The sequence below is a fragment of the Microtus oregoni genome, unplaced genomic scaffold (genome assembly GCF_018167655.1).
Source record: "Microtus oregoni isolate MIOR12 unplaced genomic scaffold, Mior012 000020F_ref0000438, whole genome shotgun sequence".
NCBI classification, from domain to species: Eukaryota; Metazoa; Chordata; class Mammalia; order Rodentia; family Cricetidae; genus Microtus; species Microtus oregoni.
The window spans coordinates 20,469,339-20,487,268 of record NW_024543079.1 but is presented as its reverse complement, the minus strand read 5'-3'; the positions used below and the strand labels follow the sequence as shown (position 1 = coordinate 20,487,268).

Sequence of the window (17,930 nt, the reverse complement as noted above, 5' to 3'; positions counted from 1 at the left end):
TAATCTAAATCACAGAAGTCCCAGCTTGACTCTGAAGTGGGCTGCGGGAAGCAGACAGTTCCCAGGACACCCTTGGGTGCTGCTTACTTATCTTGCACAATTAACCAAAAGAACGGGGGGGGGGGGAATGAAAATCATTGAGCCTTCTCTCTCCTTTCAACCTTCTTCTCCCAAGAAAATCCAGACAGTCAGACAATACAGTGCGTTTTCAAGTTTTCCTGGGAGGGGGGCAGCCCCTTTAATAGAATGAAATAATAAACCAATTTATATACCGATATAAGACCAGGATCGTGAGTGCCATTGTGTAATTTTCCACTTGACTTTTCATTATCTACCTGAACAAAATCAATCTATATGTATGGGATCAGCATACAATTCCAGAGATAAAAGCTGAATAAATGCGCTTTGCATATCCTGCAGATAAAAGACACAGTGCCTGATGCCTTCTTCTGCAGGAGATGCATTTATTAAATAAATTGTTGTGTCAAGGAAAGAGCCAGACAACGTGGTATATCTTCAGTGTTGACTCCTTTGCCAGAAGTATCGATCCTGCAAATGAACGATGGTTAATAAGTACCCTGCAGACCATATCAGGTCTTTCACCCTAGTTTGCCCAGAGTGCACTCAGGGTCAGTTTTCTTCCAACCAAACCTCCCCAAGGCGGGCAGGGGTTGGAGGAAAGACTTCCCCTGTTAAGACTGAGGACTTTAAGGGCCTCTGGAATCCTCTCCACAGGAACAAAGCACCCTGAAAATTCACACATATAAACCTTCACTCAGCAAGCGCCCCAGCTTGTAAAGGAAGGGGAGGTGGCAGGCTGCATGCTGGGGTTGGTGTGTTTTATTTTAAGCAGGTTGGGTTTCATTTTGTATGTTCTTCACCTGGGAATGAGGAACAGTAAAAATATCTCCACACTGGCAAGGCAGAAAAGCATCACCTTGTTCCCCGAATACTCAATAGATGTTGATAGATGCTGAGTGGGGTTGGGTTTTTTGTTTGTTTGTTTGTTATTTTTTTTTTTTTGTAAATCCTCCTGGGTTGAGGAGCAAAAGCTCCAAAAATGGCCAGCCTGCCCTACCCTCCCAAGAGAGTCCTCCAGGAGCTTTTTCTATGCTTGTCCCTATTCACCTTTCTGAGAAGTATAAATTAACTTACAACATTGGTCAAACCAACAGAGAAAGGTTCCCCTGGTGTGGGTAAGCAGGCACCTCCCATCACAGAATCACTCTTGAGTTGGTAGACACTTCCTGGGCATAGAAGAGGACTCCTATCTCGGGTCAGACCTTGGGTCTGATGTTAAAGATTTCTAACAATGAGTCTCTCTCTCTCTCTCTCTCTCTCTCTCTCTCTCTTTCTCCTCTCTCTCTCTCTCTCTCTCTCTCTCTCTCTCACACACACACACACACCTCATTGTTTATTTCTCATAAGATTTGGCAACTCTGGGGGAGATTAAATAACTTGGATAACTTCAGTTCTGCAAGGAGGTCAAATGGACACTTTCTGTTTTAAGATCTTTCCACTGACAATTCTCATGGCCGACACTCCCTTGTGTCTGCATTTGCGTTCAGCAAGGCACCCACCTGGGGCAGGCCCACCACCACTTGGCTCTGAGCCACCCTCATTTTGTCTCATTCCTCTGGTTAGATGTAGTAAACACCTGGGAGAGTATGCAGGGTTATCTGACTGTAGTGTCATGATGGCCTTTTGGGGACATTCTTGTGAGGGTCAAAGTTCAGCGTGGGGAGAAGCTTCTGTTCTTCCTAAGTCCCATGGTGCTCTTAGGCAAACAGTCCTGCCAGTGTCCTTCCTCTGGCTCATCTTTTTGTTCCAGTAGCTGTGAATGAGCAAATCTAGAGAAAACAAGAGCGCAGCCAGCTGAGAAGGGCCTGGGGTGAGAGCGGACAACAGTAACTCCAGCACTCTAGCAGCTGAGGGGGGAGGATCACAAACTAGAGGCGAGAGAGAGAGAGAGAGAGAGAGAGAGAGAGAGAGAGAGAGAGAGAGGGAGGGAGGGAGAGAGAGGGAGAGAGAGAGAGAGAGAGAGAGAGAGAGAGAGAGAGAGAGACTTTTGATTCCAGCACTTGGGAGGCAGAGACATAAGGATCTCTGAGTTCAAAGCCAATCTTGCTACCATTTACAGAGTGAGTTCCAGGGCAGTCGGGGCTACCCAGAAAAACCAAACCAAGCAAACAAACAACAAAGAAAAGTACCCCTGTTCCTGGTAGAATTGTATGAAAAAGGAAAAAGGGAGAATCCTTCTGATGGCTTGTGTGAGGCTCCCTGTATCCTCACTACAGAAATGATCCCTCCTACTCTAATTCACCCAGATAGATTTTTATCAATGCTTTAATTAGCTACTTAAAATGGCACCAAAAAGAACAAGCAAAAAACAAACACATGACTTTCACTTAGTCTATAGAAAATCAAAGAGGGGTTTTATATCCCCCTGGTCTCTATTTTAAAAAATGTACTAGAACGAACAGGGATTCCTATTTCCACAGTGCAATTTGCTCAAGCTGGACGCTGTAACTGCTAAGTAATATAATAACTATCTTTGGCTGAAACAATGCTCCATGTCTGATCAGAATCCTGACCCGGAGTTGCAACAGAATCCATGCTTATGAAACAAGTATTTTCAAAACAGGAAGAACTGCATTTCCTTTAAAGGTATTGTTGGTAACCACAGCAAATCTATCTTGATGCTATTTTCCAGGGAAGGAAACATAGACACTCAGAAGTCCAGTAAATATGTCTAAGTGCAGACATTCAATTAAATATGGAAGGGCAGAGAGTGGCTGATGACTTTGTCAGTTCTGGAATTTTAAGAAACCACGTGTTAGTAGTTCTGAGGCTTACAGAGCTCAGTACAGAAAAGAGAACCTAAGTAGCCATGCTGAGAGCTTGTATGTAACTCTTTGCTGGAATTAAAGCGACAGAGACAAGATAGCCAGCTGATTGTATGGTGTAATTTTTGGACCCTTTTAGAACCTGGGAAATAGTCTGATGGTGTGTCTGCCTAGGTTTAAGCGAAACTATTTTTTTGTCCAAAATAATGGCCTTATTCATCCTTTCCCAAGTGTGCATGGTATTAAAAAAAAAAAAAAAAGAACCCAAACACAGAACATGCACACTCAACTTTGCAGCAATTCCAAACACAAGCAAGAGTGCTGAAACATGGCTCGCCTAACAGAAAAGTCTCAGCGAATCCCTTCACAATGAGTTTGATGGAGAAATAAGAGATCAAAAGAATGAAAAATCCATTTCACAGATGCAGAGCTGGAGGCTTCTGTCTATCTTGTGGCTCTTCCATAGAAGTCAAATGGGGATGCTTTTCCAGAGATGGTTTTCACTGGGAGGCAGAAGGCCGAGATTAAGTGCAACTGAGTTAAGCACGGTCCTCTGTCAGAAGTTCTCCCGCACCCCCTAGAACCAGGGACTAGATAAGAATGAAATCGCCACACCAGGCTCTAGGAAATGCCAACACCAACACTTCTTCAGGACAGTAAGTTCTAGAAATGGAGCCAGAAGAGAGAAACCCTGTATCCAGAAGATGCCTAGATCTTTCCACAGTACTGATGTGGCCTTCAAGTAATCCTGCGTCCAAAGAATAGAAAGGTAAATGAATTCTTATTTTGATAGCATACCGAATTCCTGAGTAATCTCACTGTAGAATACAATAGAGCTCAGACATGAGACACTTGATAATTCAATCTGTTCTTACAGTCTACAAGCTGTTCATGAAGGAAAAAAAAGCACAGAAATACATAAATACATAATTTCTAAAATGATTTTTAACACATGATCCATGAAGGGCTGCTTTTATCACATTATATTACATTCTTCAATGTCTTTATTATTTAATAGTCACAGCTATGTGGGCTAGGAGAGTGGCTGGGTAATACAGCATGTGCTTAGATATAGGAGGCCTAGTTTTTAGCCTCAGCCCTTCAAAGTAAATAAACAAATAACCCAGAACCTGCGTATCTTTAATGAATTTCTTCTCTCTTGTTACTGAACACAAGAGCACATGTCGCCAAGGAGAGAACGTGTTTCTTTTAAGGAAAAATGAAAACAGTTGTTCTGTTCTAAGCAACGCTCTTTAACAAAGCATTTACTGTACTTCCCCCAGCTGATCAGCCACACTGCCCCCACACTGCCCCAGAACAGCTGCGTCAGAGACATGGCTATACTGATGACGTTCACACATATCTTGGTCCTCTTTCCAGAAACTCTGAGAGAGGGCGGGGGGATGGGAGGAGGTGGTGATTCACAGCCCAGCACAGGATATTCAACTCTCTGCTAAGCTGGATGCATGTTTGAGGCTGTAGATTCGAAAGGCACTGTGGTTTTCTGCAGAAATCTCCATGCCTCATCTCAACCATGACTTAAAATTTCAGGGTATTTTCTGGAGCCCAGCACAGGGAACTGTTTTGCTCCTGAACTTATTAACGCTCCTTCACACCTTTCAAATGGTTCTTAGCGGCTGTCAATCAGCTCAGGAACACAAGGACCTCTGTCGATGTATGTGTATTTATGAAGTTACAGGATGTTGATGGAAGCACATATATGCTCTCTGCTTTCCTGGGAAACAGGGAAAAGGCATGAACACTGTGGGAAACACACTATCTGTCTTCTCTACTTTACAAAAGGGATAAACACCCATTTCAATAATTTAAGAAGCCATACAAATGAAGAATTGCAAGCCTGGTTTTGCAGAGGACTCATGATAGATTCAAACAGTAAATACTGAGGTGAACTGTCTTCATAATTTGAGTTCCTTTTCCTTTCCAATAAATAAATAATTAAATGAAGAAGTCAGCAATGGGTGAGGGCAGACCGCTCAATCAGGACAAAAAGTAATTTCACATCTAAGAAAGGATACTTGATTTCAGAATCACAGCTACAGCTACATTTATCCTAACTAAAAAGTCACCGCAGGTCTCCCAAAGTGGGCCTTACTGATGACATGTTGGACATAGATTTTTGGTCAAGTGAAGAGAGTTTTGGAACTCTATGTTCTGGCTTGGATGGAATTAAATAATAAGGGTGATTTTCAGTGTTCATTTTTAATCCAGCTTGTTTACCTTTCCCCCTATTTTTGCTGTTCTGTGGCTATGTGTGGATGTACAGATGGTAACATTCTCATACTGGGCACCCGAGAAGGTCACATGCTTCGCATCAATGGCAATTAGTTCGCTTTTTAAAATGGAAAATGTCATTAAGTTCTTGAATAATTCAAGAGTGGCGGTCACAATACAGTGTCCCTTTTGGGGGTCTTTATGGTGTAAATGACAAAACAAGGCGATGCTATCAGTAAGAGTAGATCTAAGGTTTACAATGTAGCTCTATTTAGTGTGACAGGAAAATTAAATTACAGGAGGCACTCATTCATTGTCACCCGTTAACAGGCTTGGGAAAAATTGTGGATCCCCGGGGGCAAATCACTGACAACGTAGGAGGGAACTGAAAATATTTCATTTTAATTGGCTGCTGTTTCCTTTGCTTGGTTTTGAAAACAACACACACACGCGATCAGCGCAACACTCTTTGGCATAGGGTTCCGGAATCTCCCCAACTGGAACTTACGGGATCTGCCCAGGAGCCTCAGGCTGTCTTCTAGGCGCGGTGGCACAGTTCTGCACCGTTGGGATTCCTGAAAATAAAAAAAAAATAGACCGGCAAGTTTTGAGTGAAAACCGGCTTCCGCTGCTGCCCACGGCTGGACAGGAGTTATCGTTCTGTAACTGGGGCTGGCAATCGGACCACCAGGTCTGGGATAGCCAGGAAGGAGGAAAAAATGACACACAGGCCGCTCAACTATCTTCCTCCCCAGAGAAGAAAAAGTGATATTGCTCTTTGCGATCGCGGGCTAGAGTCAAGGATCTTTGGGACCAGAGGGGGTGGGCAAGTGTCGGATGGGAGAAATTAAAATCTTCAGAGGTCACCAAGTAACATGAAAGTTTATTCTACCCACAGCGTGGCCCCTGCGGGGGTCCCCAGCACCCCTCACTTAGAACCCAGGTGGACGTGGCTGCCTTGTTCTGGCTGACACTTGGCCCAAGACTGTTTCTGAAAGCTGCTTGACCTTGGCACCTGAAGCAGAGACTAAGTTTGGTTTTCCCAGGGGCCCGAAGGACGTGGGGGAGGGGTGGAAGAGAAGTAAAGTGCCCACTGTGGGGACAGTGGAGTAGGTCTGGTCTCGCCCGGAAGGCTATGGGCTATCAAGGCCGACAAGGGTGGGTTCTCCACATTCTAAAACTTGGATTGCTGGGCCAAAGGTTGCACCTCTCACCTGCCGCGATCCTGCTTCTCTCGCTCTTTTATTTTCCCGTTCTCCCCGACACTAAGCGGGCGTTTTCCTTTTCTTTTGGCCCTGTGGAGTCCCAGTGGACTGTGAGAGCCCAGAAGAGAAGCATTCCACCTGGGCCCGCTGTCTCTCAGGAGTTTGATCTGCAGTGGTCGGCTACTTGGAAACCACCAGGGCCGCACCGGCGGCCCGGCTCGCCAATCCACAGATTCAGAGTCCTGGCCCAAGCAAGTTGTGTGGCTTCTAGGGCCGGGGCCGCCTGCACGCGCCGCGCACTTCTGAGCGTGCCAGAGGAGTACAGCAAGCTCTGCTCAGCTCCGAATATGAATCGGGGATGCTGAAGCAAGCCTGATTTTAGGGACACGTGGCTTAACGGGGGCAATTTGATATTTAAGAAAAGCTATGTTCTGGAAAAACAAAGTGTGATTTGTTATAGTGATGGACGGTTTGTACCCAGAATGGACGATATTTTCTGGTAAAATTAAAGAATCGGTCCAGAAGTGGGGAGACGACGAGTGAGAGGGCAATTTAGACACTCTCCGTTATTTTAAAAAAATATTTCCATTTAAGCAAACACTCTGGAACTCCCGGGTACTATAATTCCAAAGGCAATTTTCTCTGCTTTTAATTTGATTTGCATTTTCCAACTCTGATAGTATTCAATTTCATGGCTGAATACACATGTAAACACTGATAGATTGTGTTTTTTGCCGCTTGCACCAAACAGAATTTCTGTCTCAGTGTCATGGGAGTTTACTGTGTGCTAAAAAATATCAGCAAGTTTCCCCTAAATTGTTTTTTCAAAGCTTAGCGTGGCCTTGCCTGGGCTTGGGAGGTGGTGAGTTGTTTAATGTGGGTCCTGGGCACCAGTATGGGGAAAGTTCAGGACAGTCACCTCGCACTCCTAATGAGACTAAAAGGTGAACGAATCCCCTTTCCACAGAGAACATTTGTAGTTTTGTCCAGAAATATTTTCAATGTTGTACCGAACTTTTCTAAACAATCTAAAAATAACAAATAAACGTGCTTCCTCCAGCAATTTCTTAATGTAGTTTTTATTTTAGCTCTAAAAAGCAAAGTATTAAGAAATATTTCTAAGAGTCTTTGCAAGAATGGTTTAGCTAGCATTGACCTTTTTTGGTCAAACATACAATTAAGAGAAAGTTTATAAAATACAAGTGAGTAATTCGTTTTATTCATATCAAAAGTACATAGTGCTGCCAGTGACAATGGGAACAGAGTGTGTCAGTCGGCTGTGAACAGCAACACACCAAACACCAGTGTGAAGAGAGCCAAGTCTTTCTTCTCTGTATTGCTCAGGGTATGAACCAGGTGCTCCAAACATCATAGAAAGAAATAGTTGAGAATGATTGAACAGGCAGATAGATGGGCCCAAAACATTAAAGTTTCAAATGCCTTTTTGTAACCTCTTTGAAAACTATCTTTTAAAATGAAAAGAGCAAAGAAGTTTGATGTTTTGGTTTCTCTAGGGAATCTTTATATTAAAAAGTGTTATCTAATATCAAGAGCAATTCTCTATTTTTCTAAACACAATATGTAGCTTTTTTTTTTTTTATTCCAGCCCTGGGGATTGAACTCAAGGCCTTGCCCGTTTTAGTCAAGCAGTCTACCAACTGAACTACACCTCAAGCCTCATCATTCACTGAAAAAAAAAAATTTTACCTGCTTGCTGTTCGTTGCTGTGGAACACGCCATACTGTTAAACTACTTCTAGTTTAAACTTTGAAAACCTGTAAGTTGAAAGTGCTTTTTGTTTTATTTTTTATTAGTTATTTCACTGGCACCATTAGTGACTTCTTAGATTTAAAAGCGCTAGGAGTTTTGCATGCTGGGAAGAACTGATTTCAAACTGACGACATTTGAAGGCGCTTTTGCTTGTGGTTAGCTGATAATAGCAATTCAGGAATAGAGCCGAGGTGATCTCATTGGAAAAGTACATTTTTATTCCATGAACGGAGGCTAGACAAATATGACAGGAGTTCCATTTTATTACATCAGCCTTGGAAGAGAAAGCTTCTAAATTTAACAAAAACAAACAAACAAACAAAAACACCCACCAACCACTCCAGATTAACTGTCCGAAGGTGAGAGAAACTCACACATTTAGCTTTCTGAAACATAATTATTGAATTTTAAGTTATAATCCTTCAAAGTATGTACTAAATTTTTGTATTGCTTTGGTTGACCGACAATTACATCTGCTTTACACAAACAGATGACAATGTATCCGCCTCACCAGAGCAATCCCTTCTGGCGAGTTTAAGGTAGAGCAGGAAGGAAAGGGCCCCTGGTGGCTGGCAATATTGAGCATCAAACATCTCTCCCTTTTCCATTTCTAAGGGAGGAGCAAATGGGGATCTTGTTAAGGTCATGAAAATGCAATGTTCAGAGTATGGCTTTGCCACTTTATTTGACGTTCCCCACTCCCCAAATACCTGATTGGAGGACCCAAGGTTGCCTTGTATGGGTACAATGAGGATTGTAGATATGGCACATGTGCCCCAACTTTGTTCTGCAAGGAGGTTATTAAAGACTAACCCTAAAGTCTGTTGGGTCTTGGATGGGGCAAGGGAATGAGGAGGAATGGACCCGTCACTTGGGAAGTCCCCCTGAGTATTTTTGCCAGGTTTTGCAGAACAAAAGGTTCAAAAGAACACTTTCCTTACAGATTGGGAAGCCTGGGGTCGGTTGCCCTTTAGGAGTGATGAGCACCTTAAGATGAAGGCTTAGTGCCCAGCTGCTAGAGGGAGGGAGTTAACTAAAAATGGTATAAAGTAAAGGAAATGCAAGCAAGTTGCCCTTCAGGAGGTGTGAGAAGGAAGAATAAGACAGAAGGGAGGGAAGAATGGGGGAGGAGGAGAGATGGGGAGGAGGAGGAAAACGAAGGAGGGAAGAAAGAGAGAAAGGGACTGGAGGTTGGGAGTTGGGGGTGGGTACTTAGATCCAGTGTCTTCCAGGGAGAAACCCTGTAGTTACTGTTAGTTGCACACCCAGAAAAGACAAAATCTAAACAGTGTTTTCCACTATCAATGAAGGAATAGGCTTGGGGTCCAGGGTTGACCTCCCTAGATAATCTTCGGCATTCTGATGACTGCAGATGAGTACCTGAGTCTAGTTCCCAGCCAGGGCTCTATGCTGGGTGCTAGGAGCAGCTAGGACTCAGCTTGCTCAGAGCTTTGGGAAGGAATAGACTTGGGAGTGGGGCTGTGTGTGTGTGTGTGTGTGTGTGTGTGTGTGGCGGCGGGGGGGGGAGGTAATTGCTTGCCTGGGTGAATCAGAATGTCCTTTTTAAAGCAAAGGAATCAAGAGAGACTGGCCTTTAATTGGCAAACTCTTCTGGTGAAAGAGGGGTATTAATTAAAACCTAAGAGGACAAAGTATAAATTGCGTACCCTTCCCTACTTGTCCATCCCATTATCAGTTCCCCAATGGAATCTTCTCTGTTTCCACCATCTTCAAAGGTTTCCATTCATATGGATCTCATGTACCCATTTTAATCTAAGACCTCAGCTAGCCCATTTAGAGTGAGAAGTAGATTTGATTCTAGAATTTTGCGCATCTCCAAAAGCTGACCACCCCTGTCCATGGAGTCGACTTTTGAGTCCAGTCACCTAAGAGTCTTCTGAAATGTCACAGTGGAAAAGACGAAGACTGCAGAAAATCCCAGACATAGCCAGCAACATGGCCCTAAAAATAAGGCGACCTTGGTGCTGAGGCTGAGCACTATTTGGGGGAGGATAAGGGCCTTTGCCCAGTTCCATACTGTGTCACCAGGATTTGTCCAAGCAGATATTAAACCCTCGCCATAAGGCATACCCACAAGCAGCCAGTGGCATACTACCTGCTGGTTCCTGGCTGACAACAGCTCCCCCCAATCCTACACCGCGTTGCAGGGTCAATTCCTCCATGAAAGACATAGAGACCATGGTGCCAGGTCAGCATCCCCACCCAGAAGTCTGAGCTGGAGAGCAGGTGTTTACTAGATCTGCATCTGTTTGTAAGTCCTGAGAAAGATAAGTGCTGTGGGGGGCAGGGGCCTTGCTTCTTTGTCAGCTGGGCAGGAGCGTGGGGGGGAGGGGGGACCCAATGTGGGCGGTACCTGCAATTGTCTCTGTTGTCACCTGTGTCAGCAAGTCACCAGGTGCAGGTCAGGAGGAGGTCAGAAGCAAGACTGGCTTTGAACATTCCTAGACCCTGCTGTCAAGATCTCCTGGTAAGGAATAAGGCCGGCTGAGAAGCTGCAGTTCTGAAATAATTTGCCAGTGTGCATTGTTCTAAGTCCTCACGGCTGCCGGTGGTCTCTACCCCTGGCATTTTCATTTTTCTCTGGCATTTTGTCTTTCTAATCACAATTCAAGAACCATCTATTTAGCCGCTGAGTCGCTGTCACCTCCTTTCCTGCCTTACCCAACTGTCCCAGAGTTAGGTGCAAAGGAAATGTAGCTCAGATCTGGCTGACCTTGAAGGACCACAATCCCAGGCCAATTCCATCGTAGAAACACGACTCAACTTAACCTGGGACACTCCCGTTCGAATCTCTACTAGGACAAGGGGTGGTATCTCTTCTGTTCTGCAACATGGCCTCTAAGATTTATTTTCCCTTGTGCCTTCCAATTTTCTCCTAATACTTTCGACAACCTCCTCTCCTCGGGAGACTCTGGAATTCTGGGAAGACAGGCTTCCTACTGCTTGGGAGCTGGGGGTGTCCAAGCGTAGTGACATGCTGAAGCTTTGGAAAGTTGAAAGATTACTGGGGTGAAATACAAATCATCTGTCCCAGATGGAGAGCTGAGAGGCCAGTGCTGAGGAAATTCCCAAACTCTAAGCCCCAGGAGCGTTACTGACTTCCCTCAGGAAATGACAACACATCACAGGGTAGGTGGCAAGTGGAAAGGTCCACTCAGTAGGGGTGGGACTGAAGAGAGTTGTGATAAGCAAGATTGGGGTGCCCTGTAGGGTAATAAGGGCCTATAATGACGGGACAAATCAGGGGATTCCTGCCAAGAAATGGGCTCCCTATTCTGGGAAGAAGGCAAAATTTCTCAATTGGAAAGACATAGAGTGGAAACTATACTTTCTCTTAGTAGATCAGAACTGCAGGGAGGAACAGAGAGCATTGGTGAAGTCGATCTTACTTTAGAACAAGCCAAAGGTGAGGTAAACAGCGTGAGCAGAACTGTATATTTTATATAAGATGAAGCACTGTAATATATATATATATATATATATATATATATATATATATATATAAAGTGTGTGTGTGTATACACACACACACACACACACACTTTTTTTTTTTTCTGCATGCGGAGATGGAATCCAGAGTCTCATACTAGGCGCACGCTCCTCACTCCTATACTATTTCTTGGTTAAAGATGCTACTTACCTCGCAGATCTCTCTATGGCCCAGGTCCTGTCCTGGATTACGTTTCCCCCTCATTCCTTCACAGAAAATGCCACCTATTTCTCTGTTCTTTCCAGTTCTCTACCCCACCCTCTTCATGCCTCTCCTCCTACCCTCCAAACACTCCAAGATTACGTTCTATATTTTTAAGTATCACACGCTTAATATTCATGGTTTCAAATTAAAAATTTGGTGCTTTGCCTTAAGCAAGAAAACAACAGCCAAGAGAACTCATTATACAGTTATGTCTGCTTTATAAATGTAGATCAAATTCCTAAGAAGCAAAGAAGTTCACAGACACATAGATAGCTCTGTTTCGGTCTATATAGCTTATGATCTAATAATACACCCCCAAACATCTGTGTATTCTTGTGGCTTTCTTATCCTTTTCAAATAAATGAAACTGGGGGAAACTAATTTTTATATGGGGGAAGGAAATTGGTTCTGAACCACTTAAACACATGCGAGCAGAATTACAAAAGCAAAGCGACCTTTTAAAAAGCAACACCTTCAGGGTTCATTCCAAACTTCCCATGTAGCCAGTAAAGCCCCAGCTCATGAAGTAAACCTAGACTTCTTTACACATTTGTGATGCTGACATTTCACTTCTAGGCTAAAAATGTTTAAGTCGAGAATACAGTGTTGCTGACAGCCTCACCTAACAATGCTTCGGGATTTGCTAATTAGCAAAATGGAGTTAAAACCAGGTATGAATGTAACTTAATTTGTTTTGTTTCTTTTAGCACCCCTAGCTATCGGATTCATCATCTAACAATGAAATAAAATACACACACAGGCGCGTGTGTGCGCCTGCACACGCACACATACACACGGTGCTTTTTAAGGTGAGCCCAGGTAGTGTTCATGTAGATGTCACAACGATGTCTCAGTGTTGACAATAGCTGCCACTTAAAATTAAGCATGACATTCCAAAGACAAGCTTAGAAAACACCTCTGCTCTCTTCACCTGCTCAGAGAGACTCTCCCGAAGAATTTGCAGAAGTTCTGGAATGGATTCCTAGAGCACAGAGCTGAGGGGGAGGGGAGAGGAGGCATCACTTCCAGTCTGGAGATAGGGACCCAGACGGGAATTACAGCTTGTAAAAGAAGCTTCCATCAGTCTCCCAGGAGACAGCCAGCTTCTACTTGGGTGTTCCCCGCTTGTTAGCCTCAGCCATAATTGGTCTTTCCTCCCATCCCACGTTGTTGGTTTTCTGTGTGTGGCTTTTGGTGTGAGCGTGTTAGGTCATCAACAAATACAATGGGAGGAGGGAGTGAGGGAGACACACATTATTGTTTTAAAGAAGAAAAGAAAAGGGATAAGAGAGTGGGCAGGAAGGCTGTGAGCAGAATGGGGAAGATGCCCCAGGATTTAGGCTTCCGAGGCAACCCCTGGAGTGACAGAGAGTATGGGAGTTTTGTCAAAAAGAACTCAGGCCTACTAGGAGCAGGAGCCCTACTGAGCTCCCTCAGGAACACATCGATTTCTTATTGTTTTTCTTTGATATGGAAGTGCCCCTCCATATCGAAAATTTCTCATTAATTTTATTTTTCATTCTAGTCTGGTATTTCTGCTTGGAAAGGCATGATAAGTCCTAAAAAAAGCAAGCAGAAGCTCCCAGTTGGGCCAGACACAAAAGACACCTTTCTCCTTCCACATCTGATCTTCTCCTCCATTCCCCAACTCCTCCCCACAAAGAAAACCTCTCCTGGAGTGGAAGAGTGTTAAAAAAAAATACAATATCTGCAGTCTAGTCTAAGGCCACTGCAGAGATAGGTGCTTTCTTAGTTCAGGAAAGGTAGAGACACAACTCAGAGGTTTTTTTGCTCAAGACGGGGATAGGTAAGGTCCTGAGATTTTGTGATATATATTTATTGTCAAAAACAAAACAACAACAAAAACCTATTAGACCCAGTAAGAAACTGGTCAGAAGAGTAATTAAAGTTGCAAACTTTTGGTGGCATTTTCCCTTATTTTGGATTTAATTTTTTTTTTTCACTTGAGAACTCCTGGCTGGCCTTGGTTGCTATGGTGCTGCAGCCAGGGCCCTGTCATCACTGTCTTGACACAACAGAGACACCTCAAGTTTGAACCCTTGTTATTTTGCTATCATAAGAGAATCCTGACCGGAATTGAGGCTACTGGATGGTCTTCTCTCCCTCCCTCCTCCCTTCCTCCCTTCCTCCCTTCCTTCCTTCCTTCCTTCCTTCCTTCCTTCCTTCCTTCTCCTTCCTTTCGGTTGGAAAGGGAGTCTGTGTGTTCTGTGAGACAGGTCTTGAGATCCTTGTGTGAATATTAGCCAGTCTCTCTGCAGGGCATGTCTGGGTCCACAGAAGCTGGAAGAATGGGGACCATCCTTAGCGTTCCCTTTGTTACATACTGTATTTTGCCTAGGGAGAACATAATCCGTCCGGGTCCCTGCTTTGCACGATCGGGAAGCCCTGCTATAGAGGCCCTTGCTCCTCCGGAGAGGAAGCACCCCAAACTACCACGATGGGGCGGAGGGGGTAGGGGACAACAACAATAAAAAACCTACAGTGGCTTCAAGGTACCTCCAGGTACATCCTTTGGCAACCGCCTTCCCCAGGCCCTATTAAGCCTTATCTCTCCCCTCCCCACAGCGCCCCACTTCCACATTAAAAGGCCCCAGAGCACTACGGACTGCCTTCTCTGTATAACGCCGTGAGGAGAAGGGCGATAAAGATCAGGCGTTTAAATTGGCCATTTGAAAGATTACATCTCTTCACCGAGGGTCTTTCTTTCTAAACTCTCACTGAATTGAGGGCCGTGGCTACTCCGCACCGATTCTCAAAGGCCGGACACTTTTTAATTCCGCGGTGGAGTGGGCAGGGCTAGGTGACCGGCACCATCAAAGGCTCGAGGGAAGGCCGTGGGGCGACACTCGTCTAATGACAAGTAATTGACGCATTCGAAGCCCTGCATTACCAGCGGAATGGGGAGGCATTAATTATTTAAAAACGATTAGCCTCGCTGTGTGTCCTGCAGGCTTTCCATCTCGTTCGGGGAAGACACCCAGCCAGGCACACCAGGCGGAACCCCAGCTTAGAACGCTGCAGAGGCTTTTCAGTTGGCCTCCAGTGTCCATAAAGTGGGCCCACAGCCTGGGATGCAAGGGCAGGCCCGGAGGGTGTGCCTAGATTGCTCATTTTCGGAGGTGCCCTTGTAGCATGGACCTAGAGGGTCCGGTGGACTGTTTCTGCCTACTGGATTCACTGTCCGCAGAAGGCAGTGCAGTGCAACCTGGAATAGACTTCCAGTTAGGGTGGAATGTTCTGTTCACCTAGTGTGTCTCATCCTTTGTTGAAAGTCCCAGTGAAACCTAACTGGAAGTGGATTTCTTTCAATGCCAGGCACCCAGGTGTTTACGGCAAAGATCCTGGGAGAAGGCCGGTTTAAGAAAGAATGGCGGGACTGACAAAGAGATGCTTTCCTTTTTCTTCTCCCACCTCCTACCTCCCGCTGATGGGCATAGAACCCTAAGCTTCACCTACAAGATAATCGTCTATTTCTGGTCTGCCCTCAAAAGTCTAGCATACTGTATTTTCAACAGGCTACAGTGGAAGCTAGTTTAGGAGATGTCGGCACCTTCCCGAAGGCAGCCGAAAGAAGCACTGGAGTCTAGTTTGTCTTCCAAAGTTCTGTTCTTCTACCCCTACAGGCTCAAGTGCTACACCCCGGAGCATGCTCCTGCTTTAGGGCAGCGCGACTAGGTTGTTGTAGAGCTGGGATGATAGACGACCGACCCCGCGGCTTGATTTGACTTTCTCTGCTGGGCCCAGCTCCTGACCCAGGGGGCTCTCTGTGGCCGGAAAAGCCAGCGCCACTTCTTGCGGGCAAGAGCTAAAGTGACTTCCAGGAAAGGCGCTGTCCCCCCTCCCTGCACCCGTTTGGTGCTGCCTGGTCTGCCAGGATCCGGGAAGCGGCAGAGAACAGAACTCAGAGACGCACGCGCCCCGCACGCTGTGGCCTCCTCTTCTCAGGATCTTTTAGTTTCACGCACACACCGGCTGTACAACAATCTAGATTCTGAGACCGAGGCGTACTCATGCCTCCCAAACACAGCTCTCAGGAAACTAGCCGCTCTCCAACCCTACAGCTGCAGGAACCAGTCCCCGTTTCTCATCGCCTCGGGAATCCACCCAGACTGCTAAACAGTTGGGAGTTTTAAACTCCTAGACTTTTTGATCTTCTAAGCCACGGTGCAGTCTCGAATCTCCCACTCCCCCGCGAAAACGCTACTTCCCAACCCCCTGGGTCTTCATCTGCTGGGTGCACCCCCCAGTCCTCATAGAGGCACATGAGTTCGCGCTTGACTGGGGGAAGGGAAGCATGTGGACCTGAGTGGGGGGCGGACTCTGTGCGGGGTGCCCGGGCGTGGCCCCCGAGTGGGCGCGCTCCCTACCTGTGGTGGCCTGCGGGCAGGCGGGCGTCGGAGCGTCCTGCGCTCGGAGGGAGGCGGCGGACTGCTCCTAGCTGAGGCATCCCTGCATTTATTTGAGCTCAAACCGAGCGACTGTTGACTTTAGCACACAAAGCAAAGATTTCACTGCCCGCTAGTTTAAAAATGAATATTTTACCAAGATATCGATCAGCGTTATAAAATTCAGTTAAGTACAATGGGATCCTGGAAAAAAAAAGGAATAATAAAGGAGGGGGGGGAGGCAATATAATATCTGTGCAAATTTGCTGAAGTGTGACGTGGCATGGAAAGTTTACCCTCCTGGAATTCGGATCTAGAATGTTTTTTCGGTTGTTTACTGACTTTGTTTATTCACAGATCACGGTTGCTTAAACCCTGAGCAAGGAAGGCGACGGGCAACCGGAAGAAAAAATGGGGGGGGGGTAGCCGCTGCACCCTGCAATGTGTCGAGTTGCGGGGGGGGGGGGGGGCATCCCTAAGCTTCTAAACTTGGAAACTAGGGGAGGGAACTGTGTGTGTGTGGGGGGGGGGAGACACCAGAGAAGGGCAGAAAAGCCTCCAGGGCACAGCTCCCCGACAACCTTTTTATGTATTCGCACAGAACTATATCTTATCGGCAGGGATCAGTGGAGGGGGGCGCGCTAAGTAGTTTAAAACGACCCTCGAACAATGGGCATGCGATAAGAAACATAGCAGGTTAGGGCAGCGCTTTCAGCCTCTATTGTCCCCCACTCAGCCCCCAGCCCTGCCTCTCCGCTCCTTCGCCACGGGAGCCTTTTATGTGATAATGAAACACATTTCAGGCCGGGCTCGCGACGTGTGTGTCCTGGCCAGGCAAAGAGAAGGCCTGATTGCTGGTTGCCGGCCTGCGGGTCCCCCCTCCTTCAATTTCTCTTCCTTGTGTTCTTCGGAACAATGTGGCTTGTTAAAAGGGGATTTTGGGAGAGTGGGGAGGGGGAGAGGCAGACACACACACACACACACACACACACACACACACACAAATATACAAGCACAAGCGCAAGAGAAGGCCAGACTTGGGGAGGAGGAAAAGGGATGAACCAGGTGTCTCAGAGATCTTGGGCTGAGTTTCTTGTGGGACAGACAGGCGGTCTAGGTTGTAATAGTTAGGAATAGCCAGATGTCAGCTCTAAGCAGTAGCCGGAGGTTAGAAACACTTCTGATGTCTGCTTGAGATTTTAAACAACGAAAACTGTTTTTGCTTCCCATGGGAATGGCCCCAAAGTCAGACTGGAGGAGAAAAAAAAGCTGTTTCCTTCCCTAGCCCAGGCACCTTGCTGGACAAGAGATGCAAGCCCCTTTGAGGTTCCCTTTGCAAGGCCCAGTCCTACTAGAGTTAGTTACCTGTCAATCTGGAGCATCTGGAGAGAGATGGGACAATTGATAAGATTTTATTTTTTTTGGGGGGGGGAGGTCTTTGTATTTCCCCAGAGACTCACAAAATACCCATTCAGCCCCTTGGGCCACAATTCTGGCTTTTCTATCTGAACTTCTGAGCTAATAGAGCTTTGTCAGGGCCACAAGGGTTAGCTAGTAGAAGGGGACACCAGTCTAGAGACTTGGAGATCTCACTACTTTTGGAGTCATTTGGTAATAAGCTGCTCAAGGTGCCCTTCACTGCCACCCCATCCTTCCATACTGCTTTATAAAAGGGGATTTGGAGGTTACCCTAAGCTGGGCACCTAAAACCAGTTCCAGAACAATATTCAAAATGTTTCCTCACATCAGGTGGCTC

General features: G+C 45.9%; 1 long non-coding RNA gene across 1 annotated transcript; it reads right to left on the bottom strand.

The window, feature by feature from the left end:
- Nucleotides 1-223: 223 nt before the first annotated feature.
- Nucleotides 224-16,360, bottom strand: LOC121460309. Its single transcript, XR_005976044.1, has 4 exons — nt 16,157-16,360; nt 5,587-5,653; nt 1,581-1,850; nt 224-549 (listed from the first exon to the last, which is right to left on the bottom strand). It is a non-coding gene; the product is annotated as an uncharacterized LOC121460309 (long non-coding RNA).
- Nucleotides 16,361-17,930: the final 1,570 nt, after the last annotated feature.